Genomic DNA, 14,196 nt, shown 5'->3' with positions numbered 1-14,196 from the left:
TTCTGGCTGCAAAGCAGAAACAGCATGGTAGAAGACAGATGCTCGTCCTTTGGCAGCCAGGAAGCAGAAAGAGGGAGAGGAGCAGGGAGAGAAAGACAGAGAGACAAGCATGCAGCACACACCCTTCCAGGTCACGTCCTAATAACCCACTTTTTCCAAACAGCCCCCACCTCCAAATATGTGAGACTTTAGGGTGACATTTCCAATCTAAACCACAACACCTCCCGATCTCTGAGCCTCCTCCACCCCAGCCACAAGGTCCCCCAGCAGGACCCAAGTGTTCCAGGATGTGGATCTGACCCAGTGTGGGCAGTGTGCTTATCCACTCATGAACTGATGGGCATCTGGGTTGTATTCATTTCTCAGCTATGGCGAATAGTGCTTCTGTGAACATTTGTGCACAAGTCTTCTCATAGATATATACTTCCATTGCTCTTGGGTAAATCCCTAGAAGTGGGATCATTGGCTGTATGGTAGGTTTATATATATATTTTTAAATTTATTTGGGTTTTTTGAGACAGGGTCTCACTATGTAGCCCAGGCTGGTCTCAAACTCACAGCAATCCTCCTGCCTCAGCCTCCCAAATGCTGGGATTACAGTCATGCACCACCACGCCCAGCTGGATTTAACTTTATAGAAACAGCCACAGTGTTTCCTGAGGTGCTTGTATCACTTTACATCCTCGTTGCCATAGACAGGATTTCTATTTCTCCCACATCCATGCCAGCACGTAGTGCCTTTGGTCTTCTTAAATTTTCACTATTGGAATAAGTAGACGGGGCTCCTTTTCATAGATCTGATTCACCTTTCCTTAAAGATTCGTGATGCTGAGCAGCTTTTTCATGAACCCATTGCTTTGGTGAACTGTCTGCTCATATTTTTTGCCCTATCCCTCTTTCTAAATGGCTTGGGATAGGGAGGTGGCGCTCATGTCCCGAACACAGCTCTGAGCCCTGGCCTGGGAAGGTCATTTACTCAGCAGATGGCCCCGAGTTCCCGGCTCCAAAGTCCACATGCACTGTTCTCTTTTCAGCCCCAGCCTCAGTGCACAGGAGGCACTGATGTGTGACACACAGGGCAGCCAAGGGGGGCGCTGCCTTGAGCTGTAGGCAGCCCGTGCCCTGCCGTGCCCTGCCCTTCTGGTGGGCAACTCGCATGGGGACCTGGGAGACAAGACAGCTGAGCACACGGTGGGCGCCTGTGAAGGGAAAGGGTCAACTCAGTGCCTGTAAGCTAAATCGGGTCCCGTCTGTAAGCACCCATTACACATCAGCTGTTATCTCTCTACTCTGACCTAGTAATTCAGAAGTGGAAACAATGTTCTTCCATCGGGAACTTGCCGTCAAGGCCAGGAAACCGGCCCCAAATCAGAGATGCAGGCAATGCAACCCAGCCTGGTGCCTCCTGTCCCTCCACCACCAGCACCTTTCCCAAGGCTGCTTCCTCCAGGGAGAGATCACCAGCGCTCCTCTCGTTGCCCTGAGCCCCAGTGGCCAGCGTCTTGAGTGTCACTGTGGGCAGTGATAGTGGGAGCGGGACCCAAAGTCGGGCATCTGGGGAGCCGGTGCCAGAGAGCGCCGTGGGGGTGCCCTGGGAAGAGAGGAGTGGGGCCAGTGGGGAGGCCTGGGACGCCACACAGGGGACTCGAGTTCCATTCTGGGCCATGGGGAGGCACCGAAGCCAAGAGTGAGAGGCGATGTGATCGGGCAGTTGCGAGCCGTGCAGGGCCTGAGTGGGGGCGGCCGAGACCTGGACAGAAACGTGGGCTCCAGAGAGGGCACCCTGAGGGTGTGACCTGGGACAAGTCTCAGGGCTCTCCGGGGGTTGTTCTTTGCTGTGAAACGGGCCAATGATAGCAAACCAGCCTGCCTCCTGGTCCCCAGAGGTGAGGACATGCTGCCCACACCAGGGACACGGTGTCACTGAGGTGGACAGAGCGTCTCACATTCTGGTAGCTGCTTCATCTGTGTTCCCAGGGTCGCCTCCCCTACACACGGCTGACTGCCTGACTCTCCAGTGCAAAGACAGACCAAGCTTTCAGTGCACACCCCACTCTGTTCCCATCCCACCCCCTGGAGCTGGGTGGGTTCAGCCCTCCCTGCTGTTCTCCATGCTTAGAACACATATGCTCAGCACTTTACATGGCTGTGTCATGCACATGTATGTTTTGTGCATGTTGTGTGCGAGTTCTTTCAACTTGCTTTTGTCCCTTAACAGCAGGACTTGTGGCTCTGGCTATCAGCTGCCTGTGTCCCCTGTGGGCTGTGCCAAATTCCAGAGCCCCTGGGTTGTTGAGGGGTTTGGGTCATCTCAGACTTCATTCAAGGCAGAGAGAGGCTGAGGAGCAACAGTGACAAGACCTGTGCAGTGCGGTTATTTCATAAATTACGCAGGGTTGGCAGGGCTGGCAGGGTTGTCCCAGTTTTTCAGGTGAGAGTCTGAAGGGTGCTCATGGAGCCTTGGAACTTCTGCCCCGGGGCCCTGACTGCTGCCCTGGAAGGAATCCTTTCTGCTCAGAGGAAGGTGGCTCTCCAGGATCCAGTCCCCAGCCTGGGTTGTTCCTGCTCTCCCAGCTGCCTGATCTTCTGCCTTCCATTCCCAGGGACCAGCAGAGAGGCCCAGAAGCTGGGACAGGAGTCCTGAGCAGGCAGCTTTCATGGGAAGGAAGGGTGGTGGGGAGCTGCCTCCCAGGGAGCCTCGGGCCCTGCAGGGGTGAGGGCTCCACTTAGTGAACAGTAGATCTCCTCCACACAGGGCGATTCCACAGTGCAGTCACCCACAACCTCCTGGCCGGTGGCCCAGCCTCCCTGAATCAGCTGTTCCCGGAAGGCTGCAGGCGATGTTCCCCTGCCTTCCGCATTAGCTGACATTCTTCCGGAAAGAGCTTCCCGCTCCTGGGATGGACAAGTGCTCCCCACGACAGGATGCCACACTCCCCTCCAGTGATGATAGATGGGCTTCTCTCTGTTTTGTTCTTTGACTTTTCTTTCTTTTACAATGGGCCAGTGACTCGTTCACATACTTTACACTCAGTAAAAGCCACGGTGTATCTTTTTTCCTTGGGACTGTGAATCGATCTCAGAGCCTTCCTAGTTTCTGCTGAGTGACATCCCCAGCCTCCACCACCCCTTTTTGAGACAAGGTGGTAGCTAAATTGCTCAGCTAGGCTCAGACTTGCAATCCTCCTGCCTCAGCCTACCAAGTAGCTGGGATTACAAGCATGATCCAGTTACTCTAGAAATCTCTGAATACTCTGTGTTCCAGCACAGTCTCAGGCCCACCTTGAACTGTCACTGCTCTCCAAAGCCAGAACCAGCCGGTTTTCCAAAGAAACCTGTGTCCTCTATGTGCACCCCTGGTAAAGCCCAGGCAAAGATGAGGGCTGGCAGTATGGCTCCTGCCTCTGCTCTAGCATGGTCCCTTCTTGCTAAGGGGAGGCTGTACCTCTTGTACACTTGGCAAACCCCACGGTCCTGGTCTTACACCCAGGAGATGAGTAAGGTGGGGTCCTGGGAGAAGCAGGTGCAGACACAGAGCTACCTAACCACTACTGGATGCCTAAAATCCCACCACTCATTCCTAAACACATAGAGTTAGGTACCAGTTCAAATGGAACTTCCTGTGAAGATCCCACTTTACAAGTTCACGGGTGTTCACTGATGGCAGAGACACAAGCCCAGGAGGTACCTGGGCCTGTGGGCGGAGGGAGGGACCATCTTGACTTGAGGAAGAGCCTGGGGACATGGACAGGCTTTGGAGGATGTCACAAACACCTGTCACAACCTGGCAGCTCCAATCCTTACCCACCCAGGACTCCAGGCAAAAATACATCACCTGCTGCGCCTCCAGACCCCTGAGAATTCCTGCTTCTGCAGGAACACAGAGGCCTTTGTGGCTGAAATATGCCAGTCTTCTTAATAGTCAATGAGAAAATACATGCATTCCCTTTTTCCTTTATAGCCCCATGGTCTCCAGGGCCCAACAAGGCACAAATGAAAATGCTATTTTGACAGAGTTGAGAGTTATGGACAGAAAATGTCAAACCAGCCAAAAGTGGCAGGAGGCAGAGTGTCTTGGTATTTTGGGGGGGCCTGACTTGCACTGGCATCTGCTTTGATGGGGGGATCCAAAAGATTTCAAAAGGGGCTTCAGACTGGCTCATCACATCCTTTTATTCTGTCCTTCCTTCCTGTCCCCCATGGAATTCAAAAACCTTCCAGGCCAAGAACTTGCCAACCTGAAGGAAGCTACTTCTGTTTGAACCTCCTCCTCATCCAAGGTTTTTTTAGGATTCAGTTACCTGTGATTCACCTCAGTCTGAAAACATAAAATGGAAAATTCTGGAAATAAACAATTCTTAAATTTTAAATTTGCATGTGATTCTCAATTAGCATGATGAAATCTCACACTGCCCCACTCTGTCCCGTCTGGAATATGATTCACACTTGTCTAGTGTTTCCATGCAGTATACATTACCCACCTGTTAGGGACCTCATGGCCACCTTGACCAACAGCTCAACTGTTTCAGCAGCTGAGTGTTTGTGTTGAAGTGACCTTTATTCTACTTAATAACATCCCCCAAGTGAGAAAGTAGTGATGCTGGCAATTTCATTATAGTAGATCATTTAAAATTATCCAATTTTATCAGTAGTTATTTTTGTTAATTTCTTGCTTCTTCTGATTTATAAATTAAGCTTTATCATGGGTATATATGCATAGAAAATGTAGTATATATAAGCTTTGCTGCTAGATGTGGCTTCAGAACCACTGGGGCCCTTGGAACATATCACTCACAGATAAAAGGGTCTACTGTACTTTGACATATTCAAAAGTGCTTTGCTTCCTGCTTGAGAGATTTTTTTCATATTTTATGCTATCCCATTATTTAAGCCATTCAAGTGGGCAGTTTTTTAGACTTGCTGTCCTGCTGGTGGAGACAACACAGTGGATAACAGAGAATGCACTCATTTGTTTGGGCTTTCACAAGAGGACACTGAGACTCAGGGAAGAGAAATGACATTAAGATCTGAGGCTTAAATGCAAAAGTCGGGCTTTGTGAGAGTCAAAGTCCTTGACTTTAGGGCGATGTTGGCCTCTGTGATAGCTGACTGGGCAACTGAAGGCAAATCTCCCTGCCTTCAACTTCCTCATCCACTCACCCATCCACCAGCCCTCTTGTCTGTTCATTCACGCATGCATCAATGCATGCATCTATCCATCTACCCATTCCCTCATGCTCCATTCATCCACACATTAATCCATCCACTCAACTATCCATATACCACCTCCCCAATCCATCTTTCGATCCATCCACCCTTCTACCCTCCCATCTAGACATCCACCAAACATAAGTCCACCCACCTATCCGTCCACCCATCTACCTATGTACTCAGGCACCCATCCATCTCCCTACCACCCATCACTCATCTATCCACCCACCCTTCTATCCAACTACCCAGTCACCCACCTATCCATCTACTTATCTATGTACCCAAGCTTCCATTCACCCATCTATCCACCCATCTATGTACCCATACATCTATGCATCCATGCATCCATCCTTCTTTCCTTTTATTAATCCATCCACTCCTCTATCCATCCACACATCAATACACCCATCCATCCATCCACTCACTGATCTACCCATCAACCCATACATCTATGTTCCCATCCTCCCATCCACCAACCCATCCTTCTATCCATTTTCCCACCTACTCATCTATCCATCCATTCATCTACCTAATTATCTGCTCCACACCTCTGCCTTGCAAGCACTAAAGATTAAAAAAAAAAAACACACACAAAAAACACAAAAAACAAATGAGCCACAGCCCTGACAGATGCGGAGTGACTCCGAGACAGAGTAAATGATACGTGCTGGCAAGTGCTGAGGAATCCTTCCAGGTCCCTCCTCCTCTAAGAGGCTATGCTAGCCCAGGTGGGCTGAAACTGTCAATCCAAGTCCTGGATTTGGCTCAGATCCTCTGAGGCAAACTTGTGGGAGGCCCAGAGACCTGTGCTGGCCTGATCCCTCCGATGTCCACCTCCCTGTGGTTCCAGTTTGCAGGGGGCTAATTCTCTACCTCCACAACGCAAACAAACTCAGGAACCCAAGACATGAGCTCACCTGCAGAGGACCCCAGTGAAGGCCACCTTCCCAGGCCCAGCTTCTCTTTAGATGAGGTGGAAGGGCACTGGCAGGGGCAGAGGGCTTGGCTACAGGCCCAGATTTTTCCACTCTGCACTGCAAGGGGCCTCACCTGTCAAACCCAGAACCATTCAGTTGGAGAGTTGTGTAGACTGAAGATGATGGTATCGATAAATACCTGGGGGATGGCACTGTGGGATAATAAATACTCCACAGTTACAATGTGTGAGGGGCTCCTTTTGCACTATAAACTAGCCATCTGAGGTTCCAAGGACCCTTCTCATAACATGACAGGCCTAAACACAATCATCTTGTTCATGGGCTCCAGCTCATACTCAAGAGGGAAAGGGCAACACATCAGAAATCAAACTACCTCTGACCTGCCTCAGAGATCCACTCCCCACACACTTCACCCACTTCCCTGGAGTTTTTATGGCACAGGTCAACATGCTAGACAGCCGGTGGTCCAAGGCCTCAAAGGAGCTGTTGTACAAGCACATGATCAGCCCTAGAGCATGGATTCACTGTGTGGTAGGCAAGGCCATGTGCACCCAAGAGCAAGACAGTTGGCTACGTTCCACTGCTGGTTATGAAAAAATTTCAGGCCTGATCCATTAAATTCAGCTTGAGAGCTAAGTGGGCCATGGGATTTACAACACCAATTCTCCTCTGTAAAAAAGCATCCCACAGGCAACAGTTGCTCAAGTGTTCAAACCAGGTAAGGCAACAAAGATGTTTTGAAGCACCAGGTGCTAGGATATCAAAAGAGTGAAATCATTGAGATGTCATTTCTTTAAGGAGTATCTACTTTTCCTAGTTAGTGAATGAGACAGGGGTCCCTGTCCTCATGGGTCTGGTACTGAAGTTGGGGAGCAGATAAGGAAACAGACAAATAAAGTGATTGTAAATCAGGTAAGTGTTCAATGCAAGCAAAGGACTGAGAGGGTAAGAACAGGAGTGATCAGAGACCTCTTTGACAATGTGACATTAAAATTGTTATTGGGAAATGGAGAATGAACCAATAATGAAAAGGGAAAAAAGAAGGAAAAACATTACACATAGGAAATTAGTATGTGCAAATGGCCTGAGGCAAGAGAGAAGTACCAAGATCAGTCCCCTGCAAGATTAAACCAGCTGGAGCACAGTAAGGGAACTCGGAGCAGATGATGTGGGCCAAGTGAGCTCCAATAGAGGGTGTAGATTTTATTCTTCATTAAATGGGAGATCCTGGGAAGAGCTGAAGCAAAAGGAGCCATGTGCTCCAATGTAACACTCGCCTGTGACTGTTTGGAGAACAGGGAGAAGGAACACAACACAAAAGCAGAGTCCTAGGACGAGGCCTGGGGAACAACCATGCAAAGCGATGGCTATGTGCAAGGCAGTCAGGGAAGAAGGAGGGAGAAGTGAGGAAAACTGAGATATGGCAGTGTCCCCTCATCAGCAGAGGCTACAAGACCCCCGGGGAATACCTGAAACTGCAGACAATACAGAGCCCTATATATACTATGTTTTCACCTAGATTTACAGACCTATGATGAACTTTCACCTTTTTATTTAAAGGAAATAAACACTTTATGGCTTTGCTTTGGTGAATCAAAATTGTGAGCATCACTACTTTAGCACTTTGGGGCCATTATTAAGTACTTTAGCACTTTGGGGCCTGATAACTCAGCGGCTAACAAGTGGGTAGCATATACAGCGTGGATACACTGGCCAAAAGGATGAATCGCATCTCAGGCAGGACAGAGTGGGGTGGCAAAAGATTTCATGACACTATTTGGACTGACATGCAATTTAAAACTTATGAATTACTCTGAAATTTTCCTTAACATTTTTAGACCACAGTTGATTGCAGGTAATTCAAAGTACAAAAAGTGAAATTGCGAGGAAGAGGGAACCACTATACATTTAGGAGACAGAATACAATGTAAATTGTTGCTTAGAGCTGGGAAGAAAAAGAGAGCTAAGGGTGACTCATATACTGATAGGTTGAAAATGAAGGCAGCATTTGCAGAAATGGGGTCTACTGGAGGTAGACAGATTAAGAAGGGAAATCAGGGTGTCTTCACCAGACATGTGAAGTGGGAGATGCCTGTGGACAACCAAATGAGAGCATCAGGAACTCAGAAGTGAGCTCTGCCCTGAACTGGAAATGAGATCAGGTTTAGAAGGAGGGCAAAGATCATGAAGAAGGAACAGCAAGAAGTGGGAGGAAAACTGAGAGTGGTACAGAGGAAAGCAAAAGAGAAGTGCCTCCAGGAGACCACCAAGGCACATACGCTAAGAGGCTAGATGGGCACGAAGACCTGCCAAGGACTTGGCTGTCTGGTGACTGACCAGGCTGTGCCACTAAGGCTGTGGGATAGAAGGCAAATAGGAGTAGGGTGCAGAGTGAAGAAGTGAGAAAGTAGAAGCTGCATGTGGGGGGATCCTGCCATGTTTGCTGAATCCCTCATATCTTTAACCCACTCTGGCTCTGTTTGGGGCCATTTCTTATCTTCAGAATCCTGTGAAGTTCTTGAGGTAGAACTGAGAAAACTTCTTTCCCAGATTCCTTTGCAGCTAGGCACAAGCATGTGACCTGGCTCCACCAATGAGATTCAATCTCATGCAATATCAATCTGGAATAAGGCTCCACAAGGCAGCAGTGCTTACAAGTTGATCTCCAAGCACCAAAAGGATGCTAGTGCTGGCAGCAGTATTAATAGGCAAACCCCAGGCAGCAGACACACTGTGGCACGTGATGGTCTCTAGGGTGACAGTGGTTTCCTCTCTATGTAGCTCTTTATGTGTTCTGTAGTTCAGGGTATTGGTCCTTTGGGCTTATTTTGGAGTCTGCCACCCTAGCCTTCTCCAAACTTATTTTTAATAAATTCCTGCTCTGTTTAATCATCCTGACTCAGTATCCATTGCACCAAGAATCATGCCCAACTTGGAAGAACAGAGCAGAGAGAAAGGAAGAACCTGGATCTCCCAGTACCTTGGTGATGCTGAGCCAGCCCTAGACTTCCTGTGCACTCACACAGCTTCTAAGCCCCAGCTTTACGCAAATTCTCACCCACATATCAGAGCCACTGTAGGAGACACAGCTGGGTTGTAGGTATTTCTCTAGAGCTTTCTCTTAGGAATTGCATCTAACAGAGGGGCCCCCCAGAACAGGGCAGGTGAAGGGGTTGTTTCCCGTCAAGGCCATTGTTTTGAACTACTATCCTAATTTAGCAATCATTGAACTCAAAACCTGGCCAAAGGCAGTGAGCCTGGTATAGTCATGTGTAATGCTTAAGCTAGGAGTTTAGCTTTGGTTACTCTTAAGAAATAAAATATAAAAATGAAAGACTGGAAGCCAACCAAGTTTTTGAGTCAATGTATTAACCAAAATAACCCAAGTCAGGTGACTAACAAACAGCTAATACTCCTAGCAACCTCCAGGGCCCCAAGCTCACAGCAACAAGGTGTGCAACCCCTACTTCACGTGTGCCCGGGGGGGACGACTGGAGGGCAGAACCAAGTTCACTGAGGGCAATGGTTTTGGCAGACCCTCCCAGGAGCACAGCAGGTGCCAGACAGGATCCCCGCTGCCAGCTTTCAGCATGGTGCCTGCGGGTGCCACCCCCACCCCGTTCTGTCTCTCTGAGTGGAGGCTGTTGCTGCAATTTTCCATTTCTGACCAGCCACGGATGCCCCACCTGGGCCTGATGTAGAACCTGACTCGCAGGAGCAAGAGGGGACTTTGGCTGCCTGTCTGCAGAGACATTAGTGTTTGCTTTTTTTTTCTTTTCAGTACCTGGGATTGAGCGTAAGACTTTTTCACTGAGCTATATCCCCCCCTCACTCTCCACCCTCCTCTTCTTCACATCCTTCCTTCCTCTTTCCTCTGTTCTCCCTCTCTTTTTCTGTCTCTCATCTGTGACTGACACACACACTCTCTCTCTCCTGAGACAGAGTCTTGCCAAGTCACTAAGCTGCCCCAGCTGGGTTTGAACTTCGGCCCTCCTGCCTCAGCCTCTTGCAGTGCTGCGATTCCACTAGGCTGGGCTGAGACCCTTGTTTCTGTGCCTGAGAGGGAAGGGTGGGCACCCAGCAGCAGAGAGGGGAGCCACACGGCAGGGCCTGCTGGCTGCCTTGCCAGGGCCCTTCCCTCTCTTCCTGTGAAGGCCGTGTCTCGATGCGCCCCCAAAGCGCGGTGTGGGCGTAGGTGGGGCTTCCTCGGAGGTGGCTGGATCTAGTGTGTGTGTGACGCTGGGATGGATTCATAGTGCAACCTAGGTTCATGGGTGCTAGGATTGAGGGTGTGAGTGTGAATGCTGCCTGCCTGAAGGAGTCTGAAGGACATAAAAGGGGTGGAATCACACTGTTGCTTTGTCTGTCTTCTGGGTGCAATGAACGGTTTCTCCTTTGCAAAGCCCTTCTGCCATGTGCCACTTGGAGTCAGCCGATTATGGACTGAAACTTTCTACAGACTGTGAGCTAAATAAACCTCTCTTCTTTTAACTTTGGGTCCAGGGGTATTTTGTCTCAGCAATGAGAGAAAAGTAACTAAGACACTTCCTCACTAATAGCCCTGATTTGGGGGGGAATAAAATGTACCACTGTGAAATATTCATTTTTTTCAGTTAGAGGTGGCCTTGTGGCTCTGGCCTGGCAAATGAAATATTAAGTGCAAGACTCTGTGGAAAACAATCTTATCTAAATAAAAAAGCCAAAGCTTTCCTGGAAAAAAAGAGACTGCCTTTGTGTGTTTGCCTATCTCTTTTTTCTCTTTTTCCTGCTTGGAAAGGAGCTGTGATGCTGGAGATGGCGCAGCCATCTTGTGACCTAGCGGTGCGAAGGATGTCAGCAACCAGCACGAGGCAGCTGGCAGGATGTGGGAGGTTAGACATGGGAAGAGAGGCGTGAGACAGTGGGGCAAGGATTGTAAGCTCACTGGAAACTCAGCCACGGCCTTGCATTCTGGGAACTAAGGCAAGACGATCAGAGAGAGGGAAACAAGGAAGCATGGTGAAGAAGGGAGGACAGGGAATTCCACCTTCTGGAGAGTGCTGCCCAGTCAGACAGCCTTCCCAGGCACTTTCTAATGGCGTCCATAACCGAAACAGGACAAACGTCTGCACCGGAAGTCATGGCGCAGAGCCGTACACCAGCCATTCTCCTCATCACCTGAGCGGGACCAAAGACTAACGCTGAAGCCTAATCAGCATTCTGTCTGTACGGGCTGTAAACACAGCACCGCTGCCGGCAGCGACCTTCCTCAGAGAACTGATGACGTCGCAAAGACAACGCAGCTCCCAGACAGTGTCTCAGGGAACCCAGAGCCGAGTCCAGAGGGAGAAGCTCATCACAGTATCTTGCTCCTACCCATGTTTCTCACTTTCATAGTTTGTTTCCTCCTTCAACTGCAGTCAGGAAATATTCAATGGGAAATTTCAGAAATCAACAACTCACACATGCAAATAACTTACCATGTGTGGTTAGGATTGCTCTGTCAGTAAGATTGTTACCCCCTTACTGTCCCTTACATTAGATTTATCACAGGAATTGTAAGCATCACAGACAGGGGAGGGAGGTAAGAGTACCCCCGGCATCAGATCTGGCTAGGTCCTTGAGAGTCAGGACAAAGATAAAACGTACCACAACTGCATGAGACACACAGCTGTTGGAGTCCAGGCCTCAAGACAAAGACAAGATGACCAGGCCTGCACACTTCCTCAAAGGACAGCACCGGGCCTAATGAAGTCAAGACAGACACCAGCCACCTTGGTGGGTGACCAGGACCTCCAGACCCACCATTTCCTAGGAGAATCTTTGTTCTTTCCCTGCACACATGTTGTGTGACTTGTTTCCCAACTGGACCACTGTTACCTTGGTGACTGTAACCTTACTGGTTGATCAATCATGGCTGTGGCCCACGTTGTACCCATGTGGGTTTCACTCCATAAAACTCCCCTGTGGAGTGGGGTCCTGGGCTACCCGTTCAGGACCCCTCCTGCCTCTCAGGAGCTGCTGGTATCAATAAATAGTGTCCTACTCTTTACCTCCGTTGCTCCTAGAATTCGTTCTTCAATTTTGAGAGAACATGAGCTCGGCGTATCAGACGTCTAACAAGCTGGGAGATAGAATAGTTCCTATCTCGTGTCTGGTATCATTTCCTGTGTCATAAGCACAGGGAAAACACATGGGGCTCAGCAGCATCTGGGGTTTCCGGCGTCCACTGCAGGTCCTGGAATGAACTCTCTGTGGATCAGTGGGAGCCATGATGTGGAACTGCGACAGGCTTGGGGTCAACTGACAAAATTACCAAAGCAAGAGCAGAGACAGGGCCGGGCAGCTCAGTCACCGAGCCCTGCTGGGCTGGGGAGGGCTGGAAAGGTGCTATTTCGCCACCCCCAGCTTCAGCCCCGCACAGATGCTGGCCTTAGGTGGCAGAGTTAGGTCCCTGACATCCACGTGTGGCTTCCAAGAGCCCGTGGAGCAGGATGCGTAGTCATGGCTGGTTTGTAGCCCGGGAAGGGCAGTTGGGGCACTTGCCGAGCCTGTGACAGGACTGAGGGCTGGGGATGGTCTCCCATCCCTGTCTGTCCACCGAGACCCAGGAGCCAGCGGCTGCGCACTCTCGACTGTGCCAGTGACCCTCACACCCCGCAGCGCCTGCACTCCCATTTCACACACGCAGTGCCGGCAGCGGAGGGCAGCGGCATGACTGACCAAAGTGCCTGGCTGGGAAGCGACCGTGCAGGGACACAGTTCCAGCCTGGTGGCTTCAGGTCCCCTGCTCCAGGTGCTGCCCCTGCGAGCTCCTTCAGGCGGTACCTGGGCGGGCATCTGTCCCTGCACCAGGACAGAAGTCCATGCCCTGTGGTGGCTCAACTGCGCCCCGGAGCCAGACTGCTTTGGTTTGATCCCAATTCCACTACTCACTGGCTTTGCCACCCAGGCCGTTTCCTCCCCTGTAAAGCGAGCGGCACCTGTAATGAGAGCAGCATGTCTCACGTGGTCGTGAAAAGCCCTATGTAAGGGGTTGTGTCTGGAATCAAGGCTACACCCCAAGGGCTCGCTGTAGTGAAGGCTCTGTTGCCAGCCAATGGTCTTCTGAGAAGTGACCAGTCACCAGGGCTCGGCCTTCATTCCTGGATGAAGTCCACAGCTCCCTGCACTTAGTGGCAGGTGGGGCCTGACTGGATGAGGCAGGTCCCGGGGCGTGGCCCTCCTGGCCAGGCTTGGTCTGCCTCCAGGCTGCCGTGAGATGCCCAGCTCTCCTTGCTGCCCTCCCCTCCCTGTGCCACAATGACTCTGCCTCACCTCAGACCTAAAGCCATCGAGAAGGAACCAAAATAAACCTTTCTTCCTTGGTGTTTACTCGGGGCGATGACTAACCCGAGAGCATGAGCTACTGCTGTGCTCTCGTGTGTGCTGGGGCTGCCAATAGGGAGCTGCCGGGGCAGTGCTGGGAAGGCGCCTGCGCTCTGATGACCAGAGAAGCCGCCAGCCCCCTTAGCCCTGGTGGACAGCGAGCTGCTCTCTGAAGTCCCGGGCACCGCCTCCCGGGAAGTAGTTTTGCTTTGGTCTGACATTGTTCCGAAGGGTCAGACCGAGGCCTCTCAGACTCTTGTCCCCACACAGCCTCTCACCCTGCCCCCAAGGGGAAGTAAAACTGTGCCCCCCGGCCTCCCTCTGAGGGGTCCAGACCAGGATCCATAGGAAGGCCAGCGTCTGTGCAGGCAAGCATGGACTTCTGGTCCTGCCACGCTGGGAACCCTCCCCTTTCCCCGAGTCGCAGGACCCCTCTGTCCCATGAGAGGTGGCATAAAAAGTTCTGAGAACAAGGCGCCTTCTGGGCCTAGGGTTCTCTGGGGATCCCACATACCTCTCCCCCCAGGGTCTGCTGGCTGGGCTGCAATCCCCACCTTCTCGGGGCTGCCTCAGCCTGACCACAGCCTACATACACCCCCTGAGAGGCCACAGCAAGGTCCCTGGGGACTTGAGGCCACCACAGCCATTTATCTCCTCCACTGAAGGGCAAGCTATGAGCCAGCGGACAGACACACACACA

The sequence above is a fragment of the Fukomys damarensis genome, unplaced genomic scaffold, assembly GCF_012274545.1.
Source record: "Fukomys damarensis isolate Sample0158 unplaced genomic scaffold, DMR_v1.0_HiC HiC_scaffold_7, whole genome shotgun sequence".
Lineage (NCBI taxonomy): Eukaryota > Metazoa > Chordata > Mammalia > Rodentia > Bathyergidae > Fukomys > Fukomys damarensis.
The sequence above is the reverse complement of the archived record's forward strand: the minus strand, read 5'-3'. Positions refer to the sequence as shown.